Raw genomic sequence first — 22,630 nt, 5'->3', positions numbered from 1 at the left:
TTCATTTTTATTAAATTTTTTTTTTTTTTTAAATGTTAAATTATTAATAATAAATATTTAACGCTAATAATTTAATAATATTTAGTATGAATTATATTAAATAATAAATTTGTCATTTATATTTCTAAAAAATGAATGCTAATAATACTTTTTTTTACGAGTGTACATGCGCGAAAGTTCACCTGCGGCTATATTCAGACTCGCCAAGTTACGTCGGTCGTATTGTAATGAGCGATTTAGTGGGCAACTTCATTCTGTTAATTTTGTGTCACGGTGCGCGCGCATCGTAAAATTTCACTCTCATCAATTTTTCATAACGCGCCTAAGGAAGTATAACTTCAAAAATTAAAGCAATTTAAAAGCCATTCAATTTAGGACGCATTTTGGTCGCATATTATGTTATTATTCGTATGCCGATCCGGTGTGATTCTATGTTTATTTATCGACAGAATTAGAACAGTATAAAATATGACTTCAGTTTCCGGCTTTTTGCAGCAAGCAGTCTGCAAGAAAATATATAGGCACAATGCTTTTCGGCATGATTTATTAGGTTAATTCTATACCGTATTTTTTTTTTATTTACTAATTTGAACGTTCTTATATGTTTTTATTCTAACGATTTTTTTTAAACGGCCTCCAACCAGGGTTTTCTTATAGGTAATAGCGGACGTAAGTATGCAAGTCAGTATTTGGTTCCCAAATACTTTCGATATCGGGATACTTTCGATACTTTAGTCCTAGTATGACTTCTAATATGGTAAAACATATTTGTATATCTATATATTAATACGTGATGAAAAAACTTTGTATCCCTTTTTACGAAAATTGCGCGGACGGAGGAATATGAAATTTTCCACACTTATGGAGAATATAGAGAAGAAGTGCACCATGCTAATATTTTTTTAAGTAATGCATAAAAGATACTTTAAATCAATAAAGAAAACATTACACACACTACATATAATATTGACGCACACACGCATACATACTATTTATTGCAAACTTTTGTTCTTGACGTCTGTTGTCAAATTGGGAATAGATTAAATATTGTTTGTCTTTACTAATATTTTTTATAGTGTAGTCTTGGCGAAATTTGTGATTATAGAAGTATGAAATACAATCATGATAGTGTAGAAACTTACAATTCCAATTAATTATAGTCGAATTTCGACTACCGCGGTGCCACTAGTTTCAGTTAAACCACCGAGATATTAGAACTGGAAGAAAAAAAAAGGAAATGTCATCATCTGTTTTATAAAAAAAAAGTTTAAATTTACTTCATTTTAGAATCTACACATTTTGGATTTACAAATTGGAGCAACGTGTTGTAGCAAAAAATGGTCATTCTAATTCAGAACGTCCCGTGTAATGCGGAAGTGTACAAACAGCTTTGTTTAATAAATAAGATTCCAAAGGCCAGGTTGTTAAATATTCAGTGGGTGCGACTCGAAACATGAATATGAAGTTCGGGGGGAATTTGCTTCGCTGTCTGGCCAAGGCGATGATCTGAATGCTGTTTTCGGCATTCATTTATTTTAGATAACACAAAAATTTACGATGCGTAGGTACATTAGGGTATAAAATACCAATATTATAAACGAAAAAAAAAAGTATGTCTTTCAATACGGTAATTATGTAATTTTTTTTTTATTGCCTTTGTAGGCAAACGAGCATACGGCCCACCTGATGGTAAGTGGTCACCGTCGCTCATGGACCTCAGCAATGCCAGGGGCAGAGCCAAGCCTCTGCCTACGATTTATAAATTTAGCGTTTTCTTACTTACTGCACGTAAGTTCATTCATGGCGGAAGTCATTTATTTACGCTTCGTAAGTACGTGTTTCATTAGAAAAAGTGTTACCTACTTGCAGGATTTGAACACCGGTTTAATCGTATCGTATGATTCGAGTACACGGGCCAAGGTGACTTTTTAAGCCTCTGAAGGACGAATTAATTAGTCTTGAAATTTTTTGGACTCTGTGAAGTCTTCTTTATATTAGAATACGAAAAATTATTAAATTAATTATACCGAAAAACACCTTTCGAACGTTAAAAACAAAACTAAAACATTTCTACTTTACTTAATTTTGCTTTTTCATTTGTACATTTTTATAGTATGCACATTAACCGATAAAGTCTGGTACAACAAAAATAAAATTGCAACTATTTAAATTCAAAGTCTCTTTCTTTGTTGTTACTTTAATATGTATGCTCTTTGCTTCTCGGATGTAAAGTCGACGTGACAAAACAAACCATCAACAGCTGCGTTTTTTCTTATCGGCACGTGGATTATTCTAGAAAAAAAACCGTTGTACAAATTCACCTTTGTACAAACACTGCATGCAATATCCATTAGGTAAATCATTAAAACATTGTAAAGTTCACTAGTAGTGGTGTAACAAGCTGCTTAAATTGCATAACACGCTTATCGGTTAATTCGTAATTTTAAGCGCTTATAATGGTACTATGTTTTTTTCCTTAAATTGTTAAACAAACAGTCATACAGATTTACTTATCGCTTAAAGAAAAACCTATATAACCTTTAGAAATATAGAAAATACGATAAATATTAACAGTACCGATGCTCTTGTCTCAAAAGACACAAATGGAGAAATTTAATTTAAATTGCTATTTCATGAACACGCGTAAAAAGTATCTTTTATTTTAGACTGAATACGTATTTTAATTAAATGTTCATGAGTCCATTTCGTTTAATCATTAACACGTCATGAGTCGCTCAACTAAGTAACGCAGCACCGAATATAATTTGTGTCGTAAGCTGGATTTGTAGTTGTAATCCTTGGCACTAATAAGTTAGCATTTCCAACAGAAGCTTATTGTTCTGTATACCCACGTCAGAAGTAATTTATGATTAAGAGACAACTGATTTAGTTGTTTTATGACAAATAAATGAAATGCTGTGAAGAAAAAAAACAGTTACCCCCTCAAATCGGATCTTAATTAACACAATCTTTAACAATGAGATTTATTTAGACTCAGAACGTATGTTCTAACCTACGAATAAATAATAAGGTTAATAATAATAAAGTAAAACGCAACGAACCAATCAAACAGTAAAATAGAACGGACTTACAAATCACATCGAGTCAAACTGACAGAGCTTTCGTACGCGGTCGTGTCCCAATGTAGTGGCAGCGAACTTTTATTTTTCCCTACCTATGCTGATAGAGGCTATATCAGCGTTACCCTAGCCTGTAGGTGAGTTCTCGGGGCTCAAAAAGAGGTGTTGCTAATACTGGCCCTAGCAACAGCAGTGCTTCGCAGAACCGGATTGGAAACGCCACCCACTGAAAAGATCTGGCGAGAAACTCAGTGGGCTGTGCCTATGGGTTAATTTACCCGCCGAGCCCTTCGTCGCAAGCGACGGATACGGCGAGGACACTGACCGGTGCTTCAAGTTTTGAGGTTATATTTAGTCATTAATGAGTAAATTTGTAGATGAACAAATTAGTTTAGCAAATGTTGACTGAAAACAAAAGCATCCATTTATTTATTTCAATATTCATAATTACAAGACATAATAATTTCATAACTACAAGAAGACTCCGAAGAAGAGTGCCTCAAGATCTACTAGATCTACAGTAGATTAATTGATATGGACATGCCAACGACATTGGGCATGCACTGCCTAAGAAATTGTTTTTCTCAAAACTACGGTTGAATGTCTTAAGATAGCTATAGAATTAATAAAAAAATAAAAAATAAAAATTATTCCAAAATATTCATAATTGTAACAATAAACAAAATCATCCGATTGTTTCCTAAAAATATCTTATTCGGAGTCTAGTGACTAAATAAACGGCTGCAAAAGTTTGATTGCTGTTTCTGGACATAAATTGTGTCGAAGATTTTGGTTTGAATTAAACTTTATTTTTTAATATATTAGTAATGTTACTCTAAAGTTTTTCGATATACAGAAAAAAAGGTACGCTAAATTCTCGTTGTTCATGAGATTTCCACAGAATTATCGTTCAGGCCACTGGCTGGATAAATTTTATGTTTGACAAAGCTAATTATTAATCTTCGGTCAATTTCCGACGGGCGTTTTTTAATCTCATTAGAACGTTATGAAACACGTACATTTGCGATATCGATTACCTACCTAAAACTTTGTCGAGCAACTGAAGTTTCATTTGAAATTAATTCAGTTCGTATTATAGCATTTTGTTAGGGTTTTCGAATTTATAGAGATTCAAATACTTAACCGTTGTTGCAAAGGTAATTATCATGTCATCGACGACAGGTTTGAAATTTGTTTACGCTGTTTCTTGTTCATTTTCGAATATTGCGCTCTTAGACTTTGTTGCAACAATAAGCATTCATGATATCGTTTCGAATTAACGAAACAAGCGTCTCTAATTTAGATCACAGAGAAAACTAAGCATCGCAAGCATCGCCTTTATCATCATTTCATTTTATTATTTAAACAAATTTAATGTGACGCGAAATAAAAGAGTTCAATCTACAAAAATACCGATTTAAAAAAAGAGCAAAATTGAAATGTCGACGAATAATACCTTAGTTGTCTGTGGCGGGTAGCCAGCATACAACACAAAATATTTGACAGAAGCCTGAATCTTGCTTACGACATTTTCAAGATAATACTTGCATATAGGTATAACTTAATGGTAGGCAGCGGCTTGGCTCTGCCCCTGGCATTGCTGAAGTCCATGGGCGATGGTAACCACTTAGAATTAGGCTCACCGTATGCTCGTCTGCCTACAAGGGCAACAAAAAAATACAAGTTCCGAACAACAACAATTGGACCGTCGGTGTATCGAGCAATGCTACCTGTTCGGTGAAAGATCTTCCCTTCGTCGTTAAATCTACGAAGTTCGTGACGACAAAAACTGTAAAGTATTTGAAACATCAGAAATAAATGTAAATAGTAAATTAATTTTAACTCTTTCACAGTCATAGAGGTCACCGGTGCCCTACGAGGCGCGCTGTAGTAATTATGTCGATTTCTGTTACTAAGGCGCCGCATAATCTAGTAGAAAAGTCGGGGCGAGGCGATTCCGGAGATACCGAGAATGAGTCTATTAATAATCTATTTAATGAATTTATTTCATATAAAAGACCAAAAAGACTAAAACGTACATTAACAAAATAAGGCAAAGTTAGGCAATCCAGGCGCTTAGTAAGAGAAATGGACATAATTACCCCAGTGTGCCGCGTAGGGCACCGGTGACCTACATGGCAGTCAAAGGGTTAGTTAATTAGGTGTACGACACACGAAAACCGAAGGAAGTACAAACGAGAGGAGTTAAAGCAATTCATAATAAAATATGTACACACATTTAAAAAAAAAAATTTTTAGAACGAATTTCCTTATGGGACGATGCGGAGGGGTACCCTAACTGAAAAAAACGTCCGTAACGTAAGATTTTTATTAGTAATGCACACAGTGTACGACTTCACTTTGTAATAACGTACAATAAATAACATACTTTTTTATCAATCATTGACCATGATCTCAGAACGTTCGTTTGCGCAATACAATAACTCTTATGCAAACAACCGTGAATGAAGTGTACCACAATAAGTTTGCACGTTACCGAATGACCGTGGGTTGTTGCGAAACCTCCAGCTTTATTTTATTTGTACCCCGAATAGAACTTAAAATTAATATTTTTATATTAAGGAACTTCGTTCCGATCTGGTGTCCCACGACACTACACATCTTTTTTTTTAAATCGTCACTTGGAGGAGTGTCGTGACTTTGTAAACATGTTTGCTGGCTTCAGACGACCCACTTGAGACGATAACACTAAACGACAGTTTAAAGGGATTTCGCGTTTACGTGGTTCCACAAGTAAACGAGTTGGCAAACCTATTAAACAGTTTGAAAATTCCATAAATAGCGTCTTGAAAATTGTTGCGTTCGAAAATAAACCTTAAGCTAGTAGTTTAAAAGTATGTTCGTGAATTACTCAGCCACTTTATAGTTTCAAGAGTAGGGATAGTCAATGTGTATTGTACAATATATAATATTATAAAGAGGAAAGATTTGTTTGTTTGTTTGTTTCGAATAGGCTCCGAAACTACTGGACCGATTTGAAAAATTCTTTTTCCATTAGAAGCCGACATTGTCCCTGATGAACATAGGCTACTTTTTTTAATTTTTTTTTAATTTTTTTTTTGGTTTCATGTGTGTTTTAATGTTTCCGAAGCGAAGCGAGGGCGGGTCGCTAGTGTACAATATATTTGTAAGTTCGACTTCTAGGCTACCGAGTCAGTCACATATAATGTATTCTTCTTCTTCTTAGTCGAATACTTCATTGCTGAAGGTCGTGTCCTTGAAAGCCCTTCGTGGCTCTTTGTACCCTCAGTTTCCATTTGCTTCGGGTTTCGGCTTCTCTCAGGGCGTTCGCAACAGAGAGTCCAGTGACCGCAGTTATCTGATCCAGTTATAGTTATATAATGTATTATTTCGTACATAATATTGAGTTACACCAAACAAATCCATGTACCGTGACTTTTTCATCAACATCTTTGTTTGACCAATATAGAATACTTTGAAGATGAACTACATTATTTGCAAAATACATATAGCTTAATTATAATATGCAATCAGTAGAACAATACATTCTTCCTGACATTTATAAGGTTGATATTATTGTTATTTTTGTGTTCCACCTAAACCTAGGTACTTATGCCACTAATCATGCAATTCTATCATGTAAATCTAGGCAATTTAATACACTACGCTAAACACACCTAAAGGTAGGTACTTATGCCACTAATCATGCAATTCTATCATGTAAATCTAGGCAATTTAATACACTACGCTAAACACACTTAATTTTGTTTATTGTACGTCCCATTGAGTTTCGGGATCTTCTCAGTGGGTCGTGTTCAGATCCGGCGGTAGATTCTGCGAAGCCCGACTCTTGCTCTTGAACCCTATCGTGTTAGCAACGTCGTCAGGTTTGAGCCCCGTGAGCTCATCTACTAGCTTGGCGAATCTAGAATAACCCCTCGAGGTTACTAGAATAGGTCAGAAAAAAAAAATGTCGTACGAACTGAATGAATTCAAGACCACAAAAACTGTAAAGTACGTAAAACGGTGGAAATAATAAAATGAAAACAATAAATCCCTGACGAAATAGTATCTAAGAATAGTGTTAATAATTTCTACCACTTGAGAAACGTCGAAAATTGTTTCAATTACATGAACTTAATTTCAATATTAATTTTCTAACAACGAAGCCATCTGTTAATGACAATACAAACAGAAGCGGAATCTTCCAGGAGTTGCGTCGGTCTAATAATAGCGCGTAATTAAATGAAAAATGTGCACAGTGGATTATTGCAGTGCGAAAAAACTGATACCTCACTACACCAGGTCTTTACTTTTAGCCCTGTCGAATTTTGGACTTTAATAGGGGGCTGATCTCAGTATATTTTTTTTTTTTTTTTTTTTTTTTTTTATTGCTTAGATGGGTGGACGAGCTCACAGCCCACCCGGTGTTAAGTGGTTACTGGAGCCCATTGACATCTACAACGTAAATGCGCCACACACCTTGAGATATAAGGTCTATGGTCTCAGTATAGTTACAACGACTGCCCCACCCTTCAAACCGAAATACATTACTGCTTCACGGCAGAAATAGGCAGGGTGGTGGTACCTACCCGTGCGGACTCACAAGAGGTCCTACCACCAGTAATAAAGGTTAAAAGATTAAGTCTTTCGACGACTTTAGTGTGTGACCTTGGGGTGCCAAACTATTTCGCTTGCATCTCACAGCGACGTGAGATAAAGTTTCATTTGCCTACTTAAATGCCTTGAGCAGGGGCCTAATAGTTATAAAGTTGTATATCTATATATATTATTATGTAGAATATTATGTTGAATGGATCATGAAAATTAAAGGCACCATTACCGTAATAGATGTATCTTTTTAAAATTATCAGAGCTTGGGAGACCTACGCTTTTGACAGGGCTTCCTTTGAAAGTTTGTAGACGTAGAGCTATCTATGTCCAGTCTGAATATCTTCGTATCTTGAAAATGTAAGTAAGCAATTTTCGCAATAATCCATTAGCTTGAGTCTTACAGCTTCCACCTTTGAGAGTTTTCATGCTTATCCGTTGCGTCACATTTTTTCAGTTGCTTCGGAAACCATTGTGGCCATTCATCCTTTGAATGTTGATTTACCTATGTTGAGCAATCATACAACATGTACTTTAGGATAATCGTATGTTTTGATTCAAAATTTATTAGAAAATTCGAGAGGCCGTTCGGATTAGTAGGAGATAGAAAATATTACATAATTTCAACGAAGGTGCAACTTCAATGCGATAAAAAAATATAAATAAATAAATTGTTATAATATTGTCCATATTCAGACTAACGAATTTAAGTAGTATCTCAACCCCAATTCGCCAGCACACATCTTAGATAATACTATTCCATATTTTTTGATTATTGTCTTAAGTACTTTAACACACAGATGTGACGTTGTGTGATCAGCTGAGTTTGTGTTCATATTTAAATATGTTCAAAAATGTTTTGCATTTTAGGAATATTTTTTTAATTTCCATTCGTTGAATAGATTTCTTGGAGATTTGAATGATATTTTATTTATTTATTGCCTTTGTAGTCTGACGATCATACGGCCCACATGATGGTGAGTGGTTACCGTCGCCCATGGACTTCAGCAATGCCAGGGGCAGAGCCAGACCGCTGCCTACCGTTAAGTACTCTCCACAAGCCTCTTTTGAAGAGGATATGTCATAGCGCTCGGGAAACACCGTGGAGTGGAGCTCATTCCAAAGTCGAATGGATCAAATGGACCGTGATTTTTTCTGATGGGAGGGCATACTTAATTGAAGCAACCCTGCGTTTTGATGAGTATATTTGCACTCTTATGGTGGGCTTTAGTATGAAAGTTAAGGTGTCTACAGGTTCCAGTAGCCCTTTGACATGAGATAAGCCGAGAGCTATACTCAAATTATAAACTATCTTTCTGCTCACAGCTTCGTCCGCGTGGACTACACTATACATTGCGTAGTTGGTGATGCATACTCAGCAGTTGTATGAAATGTATTTTATATTCTTCTACGAGATTCAAAATGTCCATATCGAAATTTGCCTAAATTGGTTTTGTCTCGGAAAAGAAAACGTAACTTTAAAAGTTATTATCCTAATAATAATATTATTTATGTAGTATGTAACTTATAGCATCTTAGAGTATACAGGTTAATTTCAAAATTATAATATCCAATTTTATTGAAATAGTCTCTCTGTTGAACTCTAAAGAGATCGCTCCGGGTCGGCGAAGACGACATGAAAATCAAGTCAGTACATATGTAAATAAACAGACAGACACACAAAGGCATTATAAAATTCTTTGGTTTGTGTCCTATTACTGTTTTTAATTAACCCCTTTCTATCTGTATTACTTCTATGTAATACACAGATACATCAAAATCTACTCTTTTGTTACTTGAATGTGTTAATCAAAAGTAATCCATAATAATATGTCATTATAAGCCAATAAAAAGCCGGTTTTTTGTAATATAAATCACAGTTAAATATTAACAATACGCTTTTGTGTTAGTATCTTCAATCGTCGGCGAACGTTTTATGTCATTTAGTTGTAGGATATCCGTTTCCTGAGGTAATAAATATTCGATATGCGAATTAGAAATTGCCATGAGTCACGCTGCCTGACTTCGGATGTTTTGTTGATGTAGTAGTCTTGAAGTTCAAAACTCACCTAGTGTCTATACCGGAGTTTGTTAACTTAAAAGCCACCAATCCTCTTTATATGTGAGATCAAAATATTGTATTGTACAACGGCTATGCCAAATTTTGGCAGATTCGTGATATCTACATTTATGTCAATTCACAAATTTTACCGATTTCAACGCACATTATTCCTGTACATGTTGGAGTATTTCCACTTTCGGGTAGCGACATGGTAAGCGGGCGGTCTTCGTAAGTCAATAAAACCAGAAATGTTAACTCAGAGCGTATATTACGCAGGAGCGTTCCGCCTGATACGGCGACTCGCTCGCTTCTGAGCTCGAGAGTTTTTTTTTTTTTTTTTCCTACCTAAGCTGATAGCCCTAGCGGCTATGTCAGCGTAACCCTAACTTTAGTAGGTGAGCTCACGGGGCTCAAACCTGACGATGTTGCTAACACGAACCCTAGCAAGAGCCGTGCGTCGCAGAATCTACCACCGGATCGGAAACGCGACCCACTGAGAAGATCCGGCGAGAAACTCAGTGGGCTGTGTCTGAGAGTTAATTTACTCGTCGAGCCCTTCGTCGCAAGCGACGGGTTCGACGAGAACGGTGACCGGTGCTTGAAGTACCTAAAAGCACCGTTAGTGGATCGGGAGGATCCGAGATGACGTGTTTTGGGCGACGTCGACTACTTTCCATTCTGTCCGCAGGATCGGGAATGTAGTTACCGGCGGCCACGATGAGAGGGTTCTCGTGTCGTGCCGCTTTATCGAAGTGGGGAGCTTGAGAGACAACAACGGAGCGTTTTTATTGCAAGGTATCGTGGTGGGACGATGTTGTTTACGATTCTTATCTTGCACGTGTTGTTTTCGATGAATGCTTGCACCTGTTGTTTTTCGTCCCATCTTTATTAGTCATGAACTAATGGTTTATAAAAACACGCGCCGACACACATATATAATATTAGGTGCGTATTTACTTCGAATCGGTACCAACCAAGTATTATTGATAATTAATTCTGTAAACGGTACGCAACAGAAGGTATTTAATATTATGAGTTTATTGTGAATATCTTATTTGTTGGCACTTGGAGGATTACTTAAAAACATGTATGTCCGATTTCTTGTTAAAAAAGCCATCAAATACACAATTAAATTCAATTGTATAGTTTGAAATTCGTTGCCGATACTAAGAATCAGTACACAACGCGGACTCTGTTATGCGCCACTAATTGATAGGTTCGAATCGAAATTGGATATCTGTATCGAGTTTCTTCTACTGAATTTTAAAACGAGAACAGACGGATTGAGTTTTTTATGTCTTAACCATAATAAGGTTAGTGTTTAGTTCGTAAAACAAAATAATGTTTTGTTCTTAATCCATTTCAAATTACTTGGGGTGGCCAGACAAGCTCATGCTCTACGTCATGTTATCTATATATTAATACGTGAAGCAAAAACTTTGTACCCTTTTTTACGAAAATTGCGCAGACGGAGGAGTGTGAAATTTCCTACACTTTTAGAGAATATAGAGAAGGAGTGCAGAATGTTAATATTTTTTTAAATTATGCATACAAACACTTTAAATCAATAAAAAAACATTACACACACTACCATCTATTTGACAAACACACACTTAAATACATGTATCTTTGTTTATTGTCAAACTTTTATTATTTAAAGTCTGTGGTCAAATTGAGAATAGATTAATATGTATTGTTTGCCTTTAATATTATTTGCCTATAGTGTAGTCTTAGTGAAATCTGTGAATGAAGAAGTTTATGTCTTTGACAATAGAACCATAATAATGTTCAAATTTATAATTTCAAATAATTAAAGTCGAGTTTCGACTACTGCAGGACCACTAGTTATGATGATTATTTGTTATTATTACCGGAATTCATAGACATCAAAGCGTAAACGTCACTATCATCCTTGAGATATGAAGTTGAAGTCTCATTTGTATTGCGCGACTGTCACAATATTCAAATACCACAAGCAAAAGTTCGCTGCAAAAATAGCCAAGATTGCAGTCTATACCAGTGCAGGCCGACAATTCGATAGATACAGTATAGTCGCGTTTCCGATCCGGTAGTAGATTCTGCGAAGCACTGCTCTTGCTAAGGTCAGTGTTAGCAACATCTTCAGGTTTGAGCCCCGTGAGGCTCACCTACTCGTCCGGTGACGCTGATATAGCCTCTCAAGGCTATCAGCATAAGTAGGACAAAAAAAAAACACTATGGCGTCCGTCGGCTTTCGGGACCCATATAAAATGGTGCAGTACGAGTGCTGCTTTGTTTAAAATAAAGGAATATGTGTCTGGTGTGTAATAAAACTGAACATACAGCGAATAATAGCACGTAGGGACATTGCCCGTAAATTTGTGTTAATAGTGTGCGATGTATACACACATGATGTTCGCAGGTGATCGTGATCGTGATCACTGTAAATATAAACGATTATATTTAATATACTTGTATAAATATCGATTTGAAATCAATCGAATTGTAATCGAAGATTTTGTTGTTATCGTATTTCAATCGATTTATCATCGAGAACACGGATCGTTTTTCTTGTAAGCGATAGGCTTGTTTAACTTCGATATGACGTTACAACATTCAGTCATTAAGTTACTCAAAGTACTTCCAGACGTGCACAGCTAAATGAAAAGCTATTACATTGTAATTCAGCCTGTTAGTAACAGATTGTAGCTGATAATTTGTTTTTTGAATGTTTTGTGAATTTTTAAATTGTATAGAAATGCCATGAGGAATCTACTATGACCTAATCGTCGTATTGCATTGTGAAGGCTGTCATTACCAGCGAGCCGAGATGCGAGGTACATATATTATATTGGGCTGACAATTCAAGCTATGCCGCTTCCCCTACACTACCAGCCATGTTAACCTAAAACCTGAGGAGGGGAGAGTGACAGAGTGACAGCTAGTCTTTAAATGTTGTTAATGTTATCTTTACATTCTATTCTATCAGCCCACAGACGTCCACTGTTGGACATAGGCCTCCCCCAGGCGAGGCTCTATCTTTACTCTTTACATATGTAAATGTAATTAGGAATGGGACGCTATACTGTGCTAGCCCGTATTCTCATGTATGTAATTAAGGGATAAAAAAAAGACTATGTGAGTTTTTGGTTTGTGCGGTTAGCCTTTCTGAAGACATACGAGACTAAATTAATATGACCCGAATATTTTAACGTAAAATTGCTTTAAACGAGATATGTAAAAACAGAGACTTTAGAACTTATGTTTAGAGGTAGGTGGCGGCATTTACGTCGTAGGTGTCCATGGGCTCCGATGACCACTTAACACCAGGTGGGCCTTGAGCTCGTCCTCCCACCTAAGTAATAAAAAGAAGAAGATATAAATTAAGATTAAGTAGTGTTTGTCTAGCCATTTTCTGTTGTATAGCGTTTCGGTGTTTTTCCATCAGAAAATAAATAATTGTACAATGTAGGTAAGTATTCGTTTTAATTATTTTTACGACTCATGAAAACCGAAGAAGATACTACGTTAATTGCTTAGTTCGACGTGACGCAATTAGGTAACGAAGCAAAAAGAACAAGAATAGAGTTTCTAAATATATTTAAAACATTGAATTAAAAAAAAAAATGGCGCTGTAGATTTTGAATTTTTTCGTGAAAAATATAATTTTAATTGCGTTAGATTGAGTACTTTATTTAACAATGATTTGTGGACTTCGATTCATTCAATGAAAAACCTCAAAATAAATTACAACTCAGGCAGCTGCCCAACATCAAATATGATATGCGATTTTCAGCTTTAAGCCGGTCAGAGCAAAAGTCTTTCAACATCGAAATTGCTTTACCCTTCACTGTGTATTTTCAAGACGCGCTTACCTGTTGGTTTTGAAACCTATCTTTACGAAGTATATTTGATGGTTTAGATTTGTTAGTATTGTGAAAGTTACCTGATGTCTGGTAGTGAAAGGAGCTACGTCCAGATCATTGGTCGCTAAACTTTATTGTCTTCCTTATAATAAATGTTACAATATCTTCATCGTAGACTATCACACTCACGCAATTTATAGATATACTAGCTGTACCCGTCCGCTTCGCTGGGCATTTAAAATTAACGTTTTTATATCTCACCCCACATAGATTCTCATCATTAACGCCCCCGCAACTGGTGTAGGGGGTCCAACACTCATATAAATATTAGCCTATCCATTAAGGACATGTATTTTCTACATGGATACCAAGTTTCAAGTCATATAACGGAACATCCGTAAAAACCACTGTAGATTTATATATTAGTGTAGATAAACGGAGTCCTAAATTTGACGAGATTGGAAGAAACTACTATAGATTAATTTTGTATTGACTTGATTTAAGAGACGAACAACAATAATTTTGTTTTCTTAATAAACTTAACACACATAAGATAAAAATAATCCACTGATTATCCAGTTTTGGAATAAACACCCGATATACGGTAAAAGTATTTCTCTATATGAAAGTTTTAAAGATATGTTTTTATTTTTTTCAATTTCATTAATTTATTAACCCGAGAAAGAAGAAGCCGTTTTGTTAAAATAAATACATATTTTATTAAATTAGATAGTATCAGTAATTCCGGAGTAATTCCATATGTAACACAAAAATCATTGCGCAATTAACCTTAAGCTAGGAGTTCGAATATTAATTCAAGATCAATCGATTGTACATAGCCTCTCAAAGCAGAAGCGCATGACTAATTCACTTCGAAAAGGTAGCCAAATAGGACCCTACCATCAGGTATGAGTTTGATTTATATCACGATGTTATTCCACAGCCGTAGTTCGTTTACACGTGGTAATGAAAATGTGTATCACAAAAATCCATTTAACACATTAGCGTGTCTGAGCATTATTCAAAATAATCCCGTATTCGGCTATGTAGCCGTTTTGTGGCGAGCTCTGAGTGGCAGTTTAATACTTTAATATGCGTAGCCCAAAGCGTTTTAAGTATTGTGATAGAGATTATTACTAGGCGTTACTGCGTTCACTTCCACATCATGCGGTCCTGGGGTTTGGTCAATGCTCCCCTAAATCGATCTATAAGAGTGATATAATATATTCATGCCTATTTCTGCCGTGAAGCAGTAATGCGTTTCGGTTTGAAGGGTGGGGCAGCCGTTGTAACTAAACTTGAGACCTTTGAACTTATATCTCAAGGTGGGTGGCGCATTTACGTCGTGGATGTCTATAGGCTCCAGTAAACACTTAAAACCAGGTGGGTTGTGAGCTCGTCCACCCATCTAAGCAATAAAAAAAAAATATTATAATAATTTTTTTTCGTGCTTATTCGCTGGTATCTTAAGCAGCTATATCAGCTATGCCCGAACTGGTAGGTGAGCTCACGGGCTCAACCCGAGAGAATTTGCTAATACTAGCCCTAGCAAGAGCAGTGCTTCACAGAATCTACCACCGGATCGGAATCACGACCCATTGAGGAGATCCGGCGAGAAACGCAGTCGGCCATATTCAATACCCAAGCACGTTCTTAAATTTTTCGTTTTGAAGTGTTTTTATTGCAGGCACGATTACCACCTTTAGTAGTAGCCAAGGCAATAAATCGGTCATTTTAGACAGTAGAAGTTGAATCATTTAATCTATATATATAAAAAAAAGTCGTGTTAGTTACACTATTTATAACTCAAGAATGGCTGAACTGATTTGGCTGAAAATTGGTGAGGAGGTAGCTTAGAACCAGGAGAAGGACATAGGATACTTTTTATCACGTTCCCGTGGGACGTGACATGAAACGTGGTATAACAAAATGCAACTGATATAGAATAACAAAACGCAATTGACAGCTAAACGTAATATATTCTATGGTTAATTATAGTAGAATTTTGAAGTTGACGTGTTTAAAACAAACTGTGTGGCGGAACAAAGTTCGCCGGGTCCGCTAGTATGTGATAAAACTGAAAACGCTTTGTATGTGCTGTGCGCCGCTCATATCAGTTGTCAAGGCGACTACAAATAACTAATAATGTTATTGAACTATCGATAGGGTTAAATTACGCTTAACCGAAATCAATTGGTAGGACTCTACTCTAGAAATCTACTGGTGGTAGGACCTCTTGTGAGTCGGCACGGGTAGGTACCACCGCCCTGCCAATTTCTGCCGTGAAGCAATAATGCGTTTCGGTTTGAAGGGTGGGGCAGCCGTTGTAACTATACTGAGACCTTAGAACTTATATCTCAAGTTAGGTGGCGCATTTATGTTGTAGATGTCTATGGGCTCCAGTAACCACTTAACTCCAGGTGGGCAGTGAGCTCGTCCACCCATCTACGTAATAAAAAATAAAAAAAAGTTTACACCTCCTCCAAGACCTTTGTTGTGAACACAATTTTTTTAAAATAGAAACAGAGATCCTTTCTGACTTATCATAAAAATCAAATAAAATCATTTTGAGACATAAAATTAAGATATACCGAAATCACGTCCCCAAAACAGGTCAGTTCTGTTCAAAACATTTAATTCCTTTAATATTTATGCGCGGTGTGTCCCGTTACGCCAAATTTCGTCCCACTGTATTCGTGAAGTTAATTAATTAATCAAGCGAATTCTATGAAAATTGCAATTGTCCGTGTAGAGAATTAATCTACTGTTGCTCCTGAGTCCGTTATCAGATTGTATCGGGTTGTTGTTAATGGAAAAGCATTTGATCCAGTCACAGGGTAGAACGTTGGCGGCGTGTTTTGTTACTCGAATCCAAATGTTCATTGTTCATTTGACACTTCTCAAACATCGAGTACGGTGTTGTTTGTCTACGTATGTACGTCTTCAATAAATAAGTATTATATATATTTTTATTGCTTAGATAGGTGGACGAGCTCGCAGCCCAACTGATGTTAAGCGGTTACTGGAGCCCATAGACATCTACAACGTAAATGCGCCAACCACCTTGAGATATAAGTTCTAAGGTCTCAGTATAGTTACAACGGCTGCCCCACCCTTCAAACCGAAACGCATTACTGCTTCACGGCAGAAATAGGCAGGGTGGTGGTCCCTACCCCTGCCGACTCACAAGAGGTCCTACCACCAGTAATATATTTATTTAATGTATTCACGATGTGCAGTTATGGGATTATGGATTATTTGGATTGTTAATTAAAATTAGATTTTCTAGGTCATTGAAATCTAAGAAACCTAATAAATATATTTTGTTAGTATTGCATACTGATCTTGACGCTTGGCAGGCAAAATAGACTTGTATTTTTGTGCATTTTCAGGTAAACGAGCTTTTACGCTCTACCCGCAGTTCATAGACATCGAAAAATCAATGCTATTATTCATCTAGAGATTTGAGGTCTGTATCTCAATTGTTTAGTAGTTAAAAAATACATATTTATCTGCGTCCATCTTTTTAGCCACGACTATTTCAAATGTTCTTATTATCGAATTATTCTCAATAATTTTGTAGGCTTTAGGAAGAAATCCAAATTCGTTGTCCTCAAGCCACAGTCGAAACAGAACGGATTGTTCTATGTAACTACCGTTATTAATCACTATTGGAACCTAACTAAAGCGATCCGGCTTATCTTCAGTTTCTGGTGCACGCGCCGTACTAAATAACTTGCGAAAGAACCACTAAATAAAGTCTTCTATCTTATCGCTGTTTGTTTGTGCTCCGTGAGTTATTGCTCGTGTTTTGAAAGTCTTACATGTGCATTCGATTTGTTGTTGAAGATGGAAGGGTTTTTGGTACTTTATTACTTAATCTAATATATAAAATTCTCGTGTCACAATGTTCGTTCCCATACTCCTCCGAAACCGCTTGACCGATTCTCATGAAATTTTTTATGCATATTCAGTAAGCCTGAGAATCGGCTACTATCTATTTTTCATACCCCTAAGTGATTAGGGTTGTCCACCCCTAACATATTTTTTTTTTATTTGGACATTTTTTTGTTGTTATAATAAGGTATTATGTGGTTGAATGAGGTTTTGTTATTTTTATTATATATTCCCTCATCGTTCACAGCGCTACATGCCTCTTTCACTCATTTACCACATCCATACACACTTACAATAAGTTTTTTTTTTTTTGCACACTACAAATTCCCTAGGAATCTTATATATGGCAAAACAATGTTTGCCGGGTCAGCTAGTATATTATATAATTATAATGTAGTTGTAATGTAATAATTCAATTATAATGTCTAAAGTGTATTATTTATGAGTTTCAATACATTAAGCAGAGAGAGAATTCAAAATTTGTGGCTATTATAGATATTGGATTAGCAATAAATTTCATTTTCAATTATCTTCATTTGTTCTCTTAACAAATTGGATTTGTCATGGACAAATCTGGTCTCTATTTCTTAACAATATTTTATTTTTCTGTTCAATAATACTATTACTAATGAATCCGATCTGAGTTCAATTATAACGTTTCTAATTATATTTTATTACAATGGTTTTGTGCTTGACTACCCACACAGTCTTAAGTTACTGGTAATATTTTAGTAAATTCAATACAGAAATTAAATAATTATTTCTAGCTTCTTCAAATTACACCGGCATCTCGAAAATTCTTAATAAAATACTACAATACTAAAATAAACTTAAGTAAGAGTAACTATTCCACAAAATGCCTTCCTTAATATAATGAAACATTGGCTTTAGTCTATTAAATTGATTAAGTATATTAATATTGAAATAGGTTTTACAGGATTACAGGATTCACCTCTTTAAGTATTTTCCGGTAGCCATGATGTATAGTGGTTAGTACATTAGGATGGATACAGAAATACAGCGGATACATTTAGCTTGTTAATGGTTTTCACGGTGCTTATGAGTGCCTGTGGTTATGCTGGTTACTGGTAATTGCTCTGGAATAATTTTGAAAGGAAATACGATTTTTACTATCGACAACAAAATAAAATAACTATCTTATTTTTATTTATATAGTGATTTTTAGTTTATCGAATCGAGACTAATCGAAAAAAAAAAATGGCCCATAAATTAGGTATTTTAATTGAAAGTCTAAAATCGCTTCAAGGTGAGAGCAGTTATCTATAATAATCAATCCGACTAATGACAAGATAGAAAAGAAAGTACAATCTTGGTTTTCTCCAGCTACAACTACCAACTCAACGTCTTCCGTAATAGCAGTAAGTTTGTACCGGCCTCGTTTATCCTATCCTTCAGTATTGTTGGTATATTCTAATATCCCGTATGCTCATACGGGTCCATTCGTCCCGTCTGCTTTTAGTAGCATCTCTGGCTGAGTCTCTGCTCGCCCACCTGTCCTGATGAAACTGGAAAAACCTCCGGACCAGCAATAATCCCTCAATCGTAAGAAAGTAGAATCTCTGTTATTAAAATTGGGAATTTCAACTTCAAGAGGGATAGCAAGGTTCGTGTTATCACATCTTCAGGATTTGGTAACTTGGTAGAATGTGCGAACTCTGCCCGTAATAGTCATTAAAAACGTGGCTTTTAATGATATACTTCACTTAGTGGGAAAGAAGGATTAATTAAAAGAGTAATTAAAGAGATAAAAGTTCTGAGAAGCAATTTGGTATATTAAAACAAATTGAATACGTTAAAAGTAATTTCAAGGAATGAAACGGTTTTAAATTGATTTATTTCGGACAATCATTACGGTGTCATTATCCATTATCCATTATCCAAAATTTTAATTAAAATGCTGTGTTCATTTAATTTTCCGCGTATTTGGTTTGCTACTTTCGTTGACCTTATTGGTCTAAGCGATGTATCATATTATTAAAATAATAAAGCTTTTTTTAAATGAAATATTTTTCGATATTTTTTATTTGTTCAATTCAAAACTAGTTGTATTGACCACGATTATGCCAGTTCTTGTTAGGATATACTGGATCAACTAGATTGGTCGATTCGATGTTGAGTTAGTAAATAATTCAGGTACATTCAATATTTCGATATACACGATTTCTTTTTGTTTATTATGGCGGTCCTCTACGAATTGAAACAAAATTATATTTTCCTGTCACACTACTCGCGTGTTAATCATTTATGCGTGTTAATCATTTATCAAACATTGGTCACAAGATTGGGCACGGCTACCGCGTAGTTTACCTTAATTGGCCAATTTTATGGCCAAGGTTATGACGTCTGCAAAAAATGCGGCGATAGAATCCAGGTTTATGCTGGTTGTTCATATGCAACAAATCGTTATATTTATTAATATTTATTAATTTATCTTATATTTTTGTTAGTATTATTCTAGTTATAATAGCCGGCAAACTTCTTGAGCATTTGTCGACGTAGTGGGGGTAAGTTCGCGCATGGTACACTCACGTGCAAAAACAATATTTACTCTGCGTCATAATGCTATTATATTATTAAAATCAACATATTATGTATTTAATATAGGTTAATAATTGTTATAATTTAATCTTGGGGTAAAATAGATATTCCTTCTATTAAGTCAAAACTAGAGCTGTTGCCAGGTCTTGGTTCAGTTGAAGCGAAGCTGGTATTTGTATTTTTTTTTCGTTATCATAATCTTGACCAGCATCATCATCAATGTTTTCATCACCCGAGTCGCTATCATCGTAATGAGTCGACATAGGGCTCATCGGTGTAGTTTACAACTCGGTCGGTTCGGTCTTCTTTTTGTCTATAATTAATTATTTTTTGAAGATATTCGATTCGTAGTAATCGAATGTAACTTTTTTCAATTACCAGCTTCCGATTACTTTCTGTTTTTGTTTTTCCATCATTCTTCATTCCGAGCCATTAAAATTTATATCTTCTTTAAATTTTTCGAAGCCTTTCTACGATACGGAGTTTCGCTGCTTGTTATGTAGTTATTATGATTACATCTTTTTATTAAAGATTGAATGAAACTATCCATTCCGGTAACTTTCTTCTTCCCTGATCTTTTCTTACCCGGAGTCCAAAATACGGCGAGCAAGCCAGAGTCTTTAGCTTCGTTAATAATGCACCTAGCAGTACTCACTGATGTTTTTCTTGCTTCCGAAGTCTGTTTTACTTTTTCCATATCATTCTTCTCCTGTTTTATAATGAAGCAATATACGTCGTACACAAATTTTCTACCCTTTCTTTTGAATACTACGCCATAGTGTATTTTTTATAAAAAATCAACAAACACTCAACATATAGCAATGGCAACAAAGTCAACAAGCAATTATAACAAATAACTTAACGATTAATAACGATAGACTTTTTACTGTACGCAAGCGTACTTTTGGGAGCAAGCGGAACGAGGGCGCGGTGCGGGGCGCAAGGTTCGACTGATCTACCAATAACGCGCTCGATACGATTTCCCCTGCCGTCGCGCCTCACCCTCACCACCAAAGTGATCTAAAATTCGGTTCTGCGCAGTCAAGGTCATTTGCTCACGAAGTTTGCCGGTTACTATACATGTGTGTAGATTATATTATGCAGATTTTATATTATGTAAGTAAACGTGACCAACTCCACTATCAAATTTTGTATTAACTATTTAAGTGCTGAGCTTATTTTCACATATTTTGCAGAAAACGCTAAAGGATTTTTGAAAAAAAAAAGTACTTTAGAAAAAACTATGTTAAAAAAATACAAAAATCATGCTAATTTATAAATGTTATTAACTTATTAAAAACGTTATACATGCACGCGCTAAGACAATTCCGTACAGGTCGATACCGAATACCTATAATCAAACTGCGCCAATAGTCGGTATTCCGACATTAATAGAAAGTCGATTTATCGACGGTTCGCGCTCAAAGGGTTGAATGAAATGTATGTTTTCAAAAGATGAGCCCCTGTTATATGTGCTCGGTAATACAGCCTTTTAATTTTTTTATTAAATCGAAACATCAAAAAAATGAGGCAATTTTAAATATAAGGTGGTTTTATGTGTACTATACGTTTTCAGTTCAGAATTTGATCAGAATCGGTTTATAAGTTTTCGCGTGAACAAAATAACGATAAAGAAATTCATTTAAAAATCAGTGATGTGTCAGTAAAACCTAAACACAAACACACGCGTGGAACTGACGTGCATACGTAGATATGTATTAAATATCTATTCAAACATGCATAAACAAAGCTTAGTCTTGTACACTGGGTGTTTCATATATTACAGACTATAAAAAACATGCATCATTTATAAATTCATATAAATTCGAAAAAATATTTTATTCTTATTAATATTGACCCATTATTGTCTTGCAGATAAAGCTTAAGCTGGTGATAGGGCGCATTGTAAGATCGCACGGGTAGGTAACACCATTTTGCTTGTTGCTACTACGAAGCAGCTACGCATTTTTTTATTGCTTATATGGATGGGCGAGCTCACAGCCCACCTGATGTTAAATGGTTACTGGAGTCCATAGATATCTACAACGTAAATGCGCCACCCACCTTGAGATATAAGTTCTAAGGTCTCAGTATAGTTACAACGGTTGCCCCGCCCTTCAAGCTGAAACGCATTACTGTTTCACGGCAGAAATAGGCGGGGTGACGGGGTGGAAATAATGGTACGTACGTACGTACGGGTTCCGTTTGCTAGATGGAACAGCCCTAACATAATACTCGAGACTTCGATTTAATCTTCCAAGCCGAGTAACGGCATTCACGCTATGGTATCTATGGGATATAGTATTTATTTAACACCAGACGGGCTAGTGAGGTCGTTCACTCATCTAGTACCGATCTTTTCAATCATTCTACATCCACCTGAAGACATCACATTGAAAACAAATTTTATGAAATAAAATGAAAAAAATAATAATATAAATCTAACACGCTTTAAGCTGAAAAGTAGATAGATAAATATAACTGATTCTGCAAGACGTAGTGGCAGAAGACGAAACTTGCGAAATTATTAAAGGGATCAACGAATATGACACTAGTACGTGAGCTATAAACGAACCTTCTTCGTTCTACGTCGC

At 35.6% G+C, this 22,630-nt stretch overlaps 1 protein-coding gene across 3 annotated transcripts in view; it reads left to right on the top strand.

The window, feature by feature from the left end:
* LOC114247916 (angiotensin-converting enzyme) overlaps nt 1–22,630 on the top strand; it is a 191,333-nt gene that overhangs the window by 20,705 nt on the left and 147,998 nt on the right. The window contains exon 2 of one of the 3 annotated variants that reach the window (XM_089728121.1): nt 21,912–21,955. The exons of the other annotated variants lie outside the window; for them this stretch is intronic. The gene's annotated coding sequence lies outside the window, so the exon portion shown is untranslated. The remainder of the gene's footprint in view (nt 1–21,911; nt 21,956–22,630) is intronic. 3 annotated transcript variants of the gene reach the window in all.

The sequence above is a fragment of the Bombyx mandarina genome, chromosome 06 (assembly GCF_030267445.1).
Source record: "Bombyx mandarina strain Sakado chromosome 06, ASM3026744v2".
Taxonomy (NCBI): domain Eukaryota; kingdom Metazoa; phylum Arthropoda; class Insecta; order Lepidoptera; family Bombycidae; genus Bombyx; species Bombyx mandarina.
Note: the sequence above shows the minus strand (reverse complement) of the source record. Positions and strands in the feature narration are given on the sequence as shown.